Source organism: Notothenia coriiceps, unplaced genomic scaffold, assembly GCF_000735185.1.
Source record: "Notothenia coriiceps isolate Sejong01 unplaced genomic scaffold, NC01 NC01_scaffold00024667, whole genome shotgun sequence".
NCBI lineage: Eukaryota > Metazoa > Chordata > Actinopteri > Perciformes > Nototheniidae > Notothenia > Notothenia coriiceps.
Genome location: NW_011357368.1, coordinates 1,439,911 through 1,451,319, shown reverse-complemented (window position 1 = coordinate 1,451,319; position 11,409 = coordinate 1,439,911).

Below are 11,409 nucleotides of genomic sequence, written 5' to 3'. Positions count from 1 at the left end.
ACAACTAGTAAAAAAGAAAAATGCCTCTGCGCCTGTTTGGGACTATTTTGGGTTTACTCGTCGCCAGTTACTTCATCCAGCACAACGAGAGACAGAGGCACTTCTTTGGGAATGTTTAAGACGGGGTGAGTGAGTGTTGACATGTTTTAATCCTATGCAACTGGTTGATGGTTTTGTAGTCGAGGTCGGGCGGTTTTAAAAACGAAAGCATTTACGTGCTAAACATTCACGCGAGTAATCCAATGAATCAAATGGAAATAAGGTTTTTAACACATGCACGGAATAATGTTGCCAAACTAGTTAGTGAATATAGCAAACTTTATTCAATAAGTCAAGTATTTACTCCCGGAAAATGTTTATGTATGATGATATATTGTTAACTTAGCTCACTATGGAAACAACGTCGAACATCTACAAACGCGTCCTGTATCCGATCTCAAAATGTGTCATTTGCACAATGTGTCATGTATGCAGCCCTTGTTTTGCACTTGCGCGCATGTCGCGGCACTTTGCGAGCGTCTACCGGCTCGGGCTGCATTTTACACCGAACATATCATATACCGTTCGAAACATCTATTTGCCGCCGAACGCCACCTCACTCAAGTCAACCCAAGTCATACCGTCAGTGGCGGCTGGTGGAAAATATTTTTGGTGGGGCTGTTGATATAGTGAGTGAAAAAAAATTTTTTGGGAGAAATTACCCCTTAAATTGGGACTGATACCGTCATATACCGTATACCACGGTATGATGTCAGCAAGGTATGACGGTATGAAAAAAATGATACCGCCCATGCCTATAATCAACCTAGTTTCTTGAAAATGTAAAGATATATTTAATTTTTCCTAAATGTTTCATAGCTAGAAGGCTCTAAAATATTTCGGTAATCTGAAAATATTATTCATTAGACTTCAATTATTTTGTAAATAGACTTGAAGACATTATATGTATCTTGAAGGTAAGTTATTAACCACACAGGCAATGCAATTAAATCAAAAATATGCCAATTAACCAACTATCCAATGGTACGCAGTATGTCCAAATGTAGGTCCAAAATAACAATGTACCCTACTTGGAAAGCAAATAGCCTGAAACTATAAAGGGCAATATATTCATGTATTGTAATNCAGCTTCTTCGTTCATGTTTGACTATTGTTCACTGTGGTTTGTTGTTGTCTGAAGTCATGAACGTTAGTTGGTGCTCCAGTATAATCGGTAAGCCTGAAACTCATCCAGTGAGAAACGTTCCGCAGGGCAAAAATAAGTGCGATTAAAATGCGTACATTTTTTTAACGCGTTAATATTTGTGTAATTAATTTATCTTAATTAACGCGTTAAAGTCCCGGCCCTAATTGTAATGTATTGGCAATAAATTAAAATACTCATTTAATGTTGCAATAATCCATTGTTAGCTGGTTAACTGGCAACTATAGCCTTTATAAATTATAATTGATTTATGCAACCCTTCTTATGTTGGCTAGCAAGCAAATTACCAAAAAGATTGTTCTAATGAAAAACGTTTTAGTAAAAAAAAAAAAAAAAGGTTTACATTAATTTGCTGGATCTGGTTAGCTAAGCAGTGAAAACATTTTGTTTACGTCACAGAATCTTGTTATAATACATTCCTTTTAGCCATCTCGCTAGGTCAAAATAACTTATCAATGTAATTTGTGAACATAATTCACTTTATTGTACTTGTGTAACCTAGTCTCACTTGAATGTACTGCTGTTCTTGATTACATTTCATCCTTGATCCCTAGTTTCATTCCTCAATCTGTCCCTCTACAGTAGTCTGTAAAAGTGGGTGGTCAAGGTATATTAAACACTTCTTCAGGAATCTTCGGGCCATTTCAATTGATTTTCTTCCCTTATTCCACACAGATTCTAAATCTGGCCATTTATCATCCATCCCTTCTCCTTCATCTCCTCCCTTACTCACTGTCCCTCTCCCATCTGTGCAAGATCTAAATCTGTTTACCTCAACCCGTTTTTTTGAAGGCTTCACTCTCCCTCTGTCTCCATCCCTTTTTCACTCATCCAATCTGGGCTCCAAATTAGTTTACATTCCTCTGTCTGTTCAGCTTCACTGGGATGGAAATATACCTAATCTCTTCTCCTTTCTTGTACCTTTCATACATGCTTCTATTTATTGAGGTTATACCTTTCCTAAATCCAAGAGAAAGACCCAGCTGCGGTCATACCTGGTTTATATTACAGGACACACACACACCCTTCCTCAACCTTTCTTTGTCACACACACATCTACACAAAAACGCACACAAACACACTTTTTTTCTCAACATAGCGTGCGGCAGATGCACACACACACATGCAACCGAACAAGATCAGACTACTTGTGGACAAGTGGCTGAATGTATCTGACAGGCTCGTCTCACAGGGAAATAAAAGAGAGGGCAGGAGCAGAGATGGGAGAGGAGGAATGGGAGAAAATAGAGGGGAGTAGGCATGATGGAGTGAAAGATGGCGGAAGGGAGAGAGGTGGTGTGAGTGACAAGGAGAGGGAGAGGGGAAGGGAGGAAGAGTCACAGCGACACATGAGGAAAAGAGAGATGCGGTTGGCAGACAGCAGCTGGAGGGAATGATCAACTCAGCTGACACATCGGTTCATATCACCGCATGGCGACGGGACAGATGGAAGGAGGGTGGGACGGAGAGTGCAGGGAAAGGACATGTGGTTAAGTAACACATAGACGTGGAGTACGTGTGAGAGGAACATAAGGAGACAGCAAGGGGGAGTGAGAATGAGGAAGACAGGGATAGACTTATTGGGAAAGGATGAAGAGTATGGGAGCAGTATAGAGGCAAAGGAAGGATTTACGTTTGGTTTGAGAGGTGTGGGTTGGTACTGTAGGGAGGACAAAAGAAGGGTGGAAGGGGGACAGGAAGATAAAAAAGGGAGGGTTTGGAAAGTTAAAAAGAAGAGGTAAGCCAAGATGAGGTTTGAGGTAGGAGAACTTAAGATAAATATAAAAAGAAAGACAGGATATGGTGGTTGTGTATTACAATGCATGTGGCACTTGTTGTACAATTAACATTATAGAGGCATGGTATTTAAAATAACGCTCTTATTTATCGTCGTCTTCTCTGAAATCCATTCTTCTTCAAATGTGATATTATTTATTCAGGGAGAGCATGTAGTGACAGTGTGGTCTCCATGCTATCTCTGCGAGCTTGTCAAAATAGCAGTGGCTAACATCAAAGGGGCAAGCTTTGCAAAGGGCCAATTAGCATACAGTACATCTCAGTAAAGGTCAAAAGGTGTAGAGTAAAAGATTTGTCAAAGACACAGAAGAGTTTTTAACCTGTTAGACCCCAAGCCTGTTTTTCAGGTCTCAGGCTCGAAAATGACATTTCCAGAACAAATGACCATAACTACACTTCTAAAAGGGGAAAATTAATAATCTTCTTTCTCAAAGTAATGATAAACCTGTGAGTTGGATGTAGAAAAGTCACAATCAATATAGATGTTTTTATTTTAAAGAAAATTCAGATTGAACATAGTAAAAAACTGTAAATTATAGTGTCCTTCCAAAAATTCTTTTTTACTTATAGTGAAAACTATCCTTGGATGATGGGTTAGCAGACTAAAAGTTTTAGGAATCCAAAGTACAATATATAATAAGTACCCTGTATCAAGATGCAAAACAAGTGACATTTGACCTTTTTAGAGAGGTTTAGCAAAAAAAACTCCACGGCTGCGGTCGGATAATCCAAAAATCAGCTCCTAAATTCTAACCCTATCGTCTATTCCTTCACCTCTGAGTGAAACGTCACGGGGTTAAGGGATAGTGGTTAGGAGAATTCAAAAGGATTTAGGAGAAGAGACTGCGGTACTTTAGAGAATCCGACTGCACTTTCACTATCCGACGTGTTTATGATGCGCCAGCGGACCAAAGTTGGAATTGAAATAAAAAAGGAAAGTGAAACTTATGCTCGTCACCCTCTCCCTCCGGTCCACATAAATACAAATGATCCCAATAAGTATGATTGTATGAACTATGAAAAGATCTTAAAATCAATACAAATGTATTTATTATAAACGTTAGTCCTTAACANGGGTGTTAAGAGTGAGTTTCTGTGCAACACGCCGTTAGCATTTTTCGCTCGTGGATAATTCATAGGCTCAGCGCTAGCTTTGTGGGTTTTTTAAAGGTTTTTTAGCTGAGTTTCTTCCCGTTACATGGATATAAAACATTCATAGTCGATTGAATATTAAGATGCCCTCCGACGCTGTTTCCTGCAGATGACGCATTTCCCCCCCCGGTATCGGGGGTGCGGTGGGTTCCTTGAATATTTTATGACAAGTTCTGGTCATTTAATGATTTTTCACTGTAAATAAATTACGTACTATTGCTTTAACACACCCCAACGTATTTGAATCTTTATTAAAACCTCTTAAACCCCACGTACCCGCCGAAGGGGTCTAAACCGCAACATATGCAAGCAACAGTGTCTGAGGGCTTCTTAAGATTTAATAAACTATGAATGTTTCATATCCATGTAACGGGAAGAAACTCAGCTAACTGATCTTTTTTTTTTTGCAAAAAAAACACAAAGCTAACGCTGAGCGTTTCAGAGCGTGAGACAGCTTTCGCTCTGGACAAAACTGCATGCGCATAGCCCCCACTTTTTTTTGGAAATGTTGGTGTGTATGTGGAAATTCCCCTTCGATTCTATTGGCTCTAACGGTTTAAAAGAGATGTCAAACACCAAAATCGACCAATGGGTTCCAGAGAAATGGCAAAAACGCCCATTTCCACCCAAATCACCCCAGAGGTGGGCTGCAGTCGAATAGTCCATTTAGCTTACGAACCTTCCTAACCAAGTGAAATGACCCGGAAGTCCCTCAGTGGCAGCCATGATAAGTGCCGTTCGAATTCTCTAGATGATAGGAAAGGAGGTTTCAAACTTCCTTTATAACCTCCTTTAGCTTAGGATCCACTGGACCTCCCTTACCGAAATGGGAGGAGAAAATGCTGCCCCACAATGCCTTGCAGCCGCAGCATTTGCCGTCACACAACAGTCGGCCGTTCACGGAAACAAACGATTATGACGGAGAAATTATATCATGAAAGTTACGGTGCTTATTAAGCATTTTAAAACGTATGTGGTAAGTTGCCAAAGTGCTTTGTTTTGAATGTTCATCAGTGTTATAATCAAAAAGAGAAATATGAACGTTAGTTTTTACTGAAATGATCAAATAAAGTCAACATTTCACTGAGCTGTGTGGGGTTTGTTCAACTTTTAAAAGATGTTTGAATGGTGATATATACAGTGNTACCCATCCCTACAGGTAAGCCATGTTAGCGTTTTTAGCTACCTACCGCCCATGATGTATACTTGCGAAGCTATTAACAAGAACAGACATCAAAACATGTGGCGGTAGGTAGCTAAAAACGCTAACATGGCTTACCTGTAGGGATGGGTACCGAGAACCGGTACTAAGTCAATACCGGTACCTGATTGGACGGTATCGGTATACCGTTAAGCCGCTGGACAAACGGTGCTGCTATCGGTATATCTGTTACGTCTACTTCCTTAGTTTAACTTTAAACCATTCTGGTTGGTTGGGAACCCTCATCCCGTGTGATGTATCCGGTTTGAGACCCCTCTGATTGGCCACTGTAAATGCCACTCCTCATCTCTCTCAACAGCGCTCTTATTATTGTTGTGAGACTCCCGCAGGCATGTCGGACAGAGCGAAGCAATCCAAGGTCTGGGTGCACTTTTAAAAAATGTAGTGGCGATAGTGCAAGGTGCAATCTATGTACTCAATTAATTGCTTGTAAAGGGGGTGACACAAGCACCTTAATGAAGCATTTGCAAACGAGACGCTCATTGAATCTAAAACGGTGCTTGCGATACTGCTAGTGCTAATAGTGCTAATAGTGCTAGCAGGCTTCAGCCGCGCTGTGTGTAAATGTGACCTGAGCGAAGGCTCAAAGGCAGGTTATTTGCTGCAATATGTTTTGTTTACCTGGGTGCAGTCTTGCAGGCACATCGCCTTGTCTTTTTTTAGTTTATTAACACCAAATTATTGAAAAGTAACGATAAGAGTATCGAAAAATACCGATAAACAGTACCGGTACCGGTACCGGTATCGATAAAATCCTAACGATACCCATCCCTACTTACCTGTGTCGTTGTCTGGTCATAAGTGGTCTTCAATGGCATTAAAACTATAACAATGCTGCTGAAGTTAATCCATAGGTTAATCCAATGTGTCTGTGTCCCTTTGAAATGATTTCTGATAATCCATAAGCAATAAACCTGCTTTTCCGTTTCCAGATGTCAGAGCGAGAGATAGGTTCACTCTGAAGCAAACCTGCATGCGCAAAGCCCCCACCTTCTTTTTTTTACCGTGTGTGTGTGGGCAAATCCCCCTTCAATTATATTGGCTCTAACGGTGAAAAAGAGATGTCAATCACCAAAATCGACCAATGGGTTCCAGAGAAATGGTAAAAACGGCCATTTCCACCCAAATCACCTCAGAGGTGGAGTTTATGTAGCTAAACCTCTCTAAAAAGGTCAAATGTCACTTGTTTTGCATCAATCTTGATACAGGGTACTTATTATATGTTGTACTTTGGATTCCTAAAGCTTTTAGTCTACCTTACCATCATCCAAGGGTAGTTTTCACTATAAGTACAGTTGTTTACTATGTTCAATCTGAATTTTTCTTTAAAATAAAAAACATCTATATTGAATCTGACTCTTCTACAGTACATCCAACTTACAGGTTTATCATTACTTTGAGAAAAAAGATGATTAATTTAACGAAGATATGGTCATTTGTTCTGGGAATGCCATTTTTGAGCCTGAGACCTGAAAAACAGGCTCAAGGCTTAACAGGTTAACTGGAATAATTCATGCTTTCCTTTGCTTAGTCTAAGAATTGGATAAATAAATATAAATAATTTTTAAAAGATATAAAATATATAATACAAGCACTCAAGAGCTCAAATATTATGCATGAATGATTGTGTAGGCGACAATGCGATTGCTGATATACAGAAATGCAAAAAAGTGAAACTTTCAAATACATTTTGTCTTAGAGACCAGAGTTCACCATCCTGAGGGAAAATATGAGTTATGTAATAAATTGCCAATAGTATTGCTGACTGCCAGTGATTTATTTCCCCTTTTGATCTCTATTCTTCCCAGGTTTCAGATATCGACTTGAGTGAGAACGGTTGGATCGACAGAAAAAAAATCAGTTGTAATACATTTCATGTTTCCTTTCCTTACTGCAGTTTTTGCTTTGGAACTTTGGAAAATATCTTGCTTGGAATAGGTACATTTGGAGTAGACTTATTCCAAATTAATTGAAAATAAAAATTGTTCAAGCGTGTGGATTGTTGAAACACTGGATTGGTTGGGCAAAAATAACCAAAATGGCGCAATAAGTTATTGGACAAGCCTGAACATGGGATCAAAAACAAGACCAGTCGAAGCTCAGCTGAGCTAAAAGCCAATATTAAAATGTATTGCAATAACCAAAAGTCAATATTTTATGCATGTGCCTAAACAGCACTCTATGTCACAACAGTCTCTCCCGCTCTCTGTTTGGTAAACAATTTGCTTTATGCGTTGTGGTGAATGTGGGGCTGTTAACCAATGCCCACTGTAAGAATCATTTACATTTTATTAGAGCAGGGCTAAACCGAACTTTTGTTTTGCTTTAACTTGTTTGCTAAACTGCACAATCCACAGTCCATGGCATCACTGAGGCACTCCAGCAGCACAGTATGTAATGATAATCGCATGCCACAACCACAATTGGATTGTTTGCTAGCTACTGCTTTGTGTGAGCTATCTTACAAGAGAGAGGAAATCAAAAATATTGGCTCTTGGTGTGGTTCAAGTTAAAGTCCTATTCATGCTGCAGTCAATTTCCATCCTCTCAATTAGTTCCATACAGCCACTAACTGCCAGTTTCTCACCCATTCATACCCGGCACTTTTCCTCATTCTCATGTGTTGCTCATCTCTCATCACTCAGCTCCTTCCAATGGATGAAACAAGCCTCCCCACTGGGAGAGGTTCACACTCTTTCCTGCCGAGTATCTGTTTCTGCTTCAGCTGTGAGTCTGAGACTGTGCCAAAATGTCTCTCAATACAATATTTTTTAATTGAATGGGTGGCCTTGGATTAGGAGCTTCAGTTAAATACTTTCCCATTGCACGAGTTAAGTTCATGTTTCCCCCACCTCTATTAACATGTACCTTTTCACTTACTGTAGCACTCCCACTTTTCTCCCAATTAAAAAAATGATATGAAATCCAAAAGCCAAAAATCTAACAAAGAATTGTATTCCACAAAGCTAAATCTTTTTCAATTTCACAGCTGATCTTGTATAATGACTCTGCAGGGCTGAATGCGTCATCATCAGCTCAACTTGGAAGCATGCAAAGAGAGAGGCATGAAATGCAACAATGCTAACCCTAACCCTGAAATGACGCTGACATTGCAGTCATAGGCATGTGTCATTTTAATTGGGTTCTAGAACGGGATCACCAGAATCACAGGATGCATTTTTTTAAACCACTCTCAACATTTTCTTTATGTACTAAAAGGACTTGTCATAGGTCAACAGAGTTGGCTCTTTGAAGTGAATTCCCCTTTGCATCTATTTTTGCATTTTTTTCATCTCGTTGGTGTTTTTTCCCGATGAGGGTTAACATGTCACGACCACACAACCTAAGGAAACATCTGGTCAATATGATGGGGCAGGCTGAAGGCGTGTGAGTGTAATTGCATTTTGTATGAGGTCCGCATTTGTGTCAACGTGCGAGTGAGGACATTATTTGTGTGTGTGTGTGTGTGTGTGGGTCCACCCATTTTGTTCTACTTTGTTCCAGCTGAATTGTTACATAACTTTGTTCTGCTATGGTGCTTTGAGCAAAGACGTAAACATGCAAAGACACACAGACACAGTCACACACAGACACACACATTGTCCCTCTCTCTTGTTTGACCTCTTTTCTCTTCTCTGTGTCCTCCCTCTCAAACTCACAAACTCACACAGCAACACACCAGATGGTACTTGACAAGTTGATGCAGCATATGTGCTTGTATACTTTCAGGTATTTATTTAGTAATGTTTAGGAACAGTAGTTACCTGCAGATAATTCCAGTAATATTAGTGTATGGTATGACCTCCAACAGTTAGAGTTCAGACTATAGTTTTACATGGTTGAAATTAAACCTGCCTGATCGTTGCTCTGTTTTCTATGTCATAGTGGGTATAGTGCTTTTGTTTATTTGGACCCAGTTGGGAGAGTGCATTGATCTGTTAAGTCAGTGCTGAGGCCTGAGGCTGTTATTCAATCGTAAATGCTGGAAATAACCTACAATGTAGTTATACAGAGTGGAAGGAAATGGAAGTAATAGGTTATGAAGTCAAATGTTGAGCTGATTAACTAATGGAAAAGCTAGTAATAAATGGAAGGCCTCTTTCTCTTATGTATTCACTTTGCTTTGTTTTATGCTGCATATACATAATGGTCTCATTGGTACATGTGTTGCTCAATTTGCTTGTTTTTAATTCAGTTAATACATTTTCTTTGCTGAATAAAAAAAAAGAACACAAGTCACTTTAAGTGAGTTCAGTCCAAGAGTGAAATGTGCCTTACAGAATCATCCAAACATAAGCAGGCAAGTTGAAAGTCGAGGGATATGAGTTCATTTTATGAAATGATTGCATCATAGTAAGTTTGAGTTATAAAAGGCAACAAACGAAGTTGAGGGGAACAGCACTTCATAAAGCGAATGTAGAAACACTATCCCAATGCTGCCCGATTGTATACACAGTTGAACAGAAACTAGATAAAGAGATACAAAACAGCTCATAAATGCAGTATATGGCCAGGCTTCATGAGTCAACATGATGTGCCCATAAAATAAGGGAACACTGTTCCTTGTGTTACACTTGGATGGTCCCTTTAACCACCAGGCTACCCAGCCAGAGGAAAATAACACCGCTCTAAACTAAGTTCTGGTGACGACCTGTAACTTTCTATTAAAATCACAATTTTTCAAAAGGCATATTGAATTCAATCTATTATTAATTGCTGAGAAAATGTAATTACATGTCTTTATTGGTCAAGGCCTGGTCTGACCGGAATAATAAAATGAGATTAAACATTGATGTTGAAGGTGCATGCACTGAAAAGAACATTCATTACAACAATCTGAAGAGTCGTCAATAAAATATTACATTCATTTTACAATTGCTCATTAGGAGAATGGACTTTAGTTACTGCTGCCTAAAAAGAAGATTAATAACCCAATTTACCGGTAATAAAAAAAATAATTGAGTGAGAAAATACATCAACATGTTATATATTTTAACACCGTTGCTTTGAGGGCAGGTCCATTCATTTCAACATTGTTAAAGAGGTGGTACTAAATTCCAATTCCGGATATTTTAGGGGTAAATGCTACAGCTAGTTTGAAACACAGCACAAACAGGGCAATTAATAATGCTAGACACACGAAGCTCAGCGTAAGTTCAACCAGGAAGACCGTCTTTACTCTTCATTTACTATTTCCATGTAACTACTACTCTCTCCTCTCAATACGTGATCGGGGGCTTGACTCTCCAGCTTAACCCTCCAGTATCATTCGATTGGACTACGCAAATTAGTCATTCGAGACAAAAATGTCCACTGCAAAATACTTTGATGAAAACATTATATTAAAAGGTTTTTTTCACAACTTTTTTGGGTTCAATCTTTTAAGCAACTTCCGCCCTAATAGAAAATACCAAAAATGTAATCATTTTCAGGATTTTAACCCTTTAAATGCCATTTTGAAAACATGAATTTGCGTTTTCTAAGAATTGTTCCTTCTTCTCTGCCCCCATTGGATAAATGAACTGTTTGGCAAGCTGTTTGGCAAAAAAGTGTTTTATCCTTGTGCTGACTCCTTTCAAGCACAGTTCAGATCCACACCAGATTCTCCTTCTCAGGGTGTTTCTGTTTCAGAGGATGAGTCCTGCAGCTGAAGTTACGGGCTGCATGAGACCTCTTGTCCCACAGAGAAGCTCCTCTTCATCTTACTGCTTGTTGCGTATCACAGGAATGAAATGACCAGCCAGCCAAACTACACATATTTGAAGCTTTGGCTTTGCAGCCAGGTGTTTTTATTTACTTCAAGGAGTGTATGTATGGCTTTGTATGTCTGTTTGACATTATCAAAGGACATTGAAGTTCCAAACAATTCAAAACATCGAGGTCAAGCTGGGTCAAGATCATACATCTGTTTACCTCTAAGACACATGAAACGGCACAAATGAAAAACAAAACGCCATGAGAGCACACTTAGTCCTGTCTCATTCTCACACACGCACGCACGCACGCACGCACGCACGCACGCACGCACGCACGC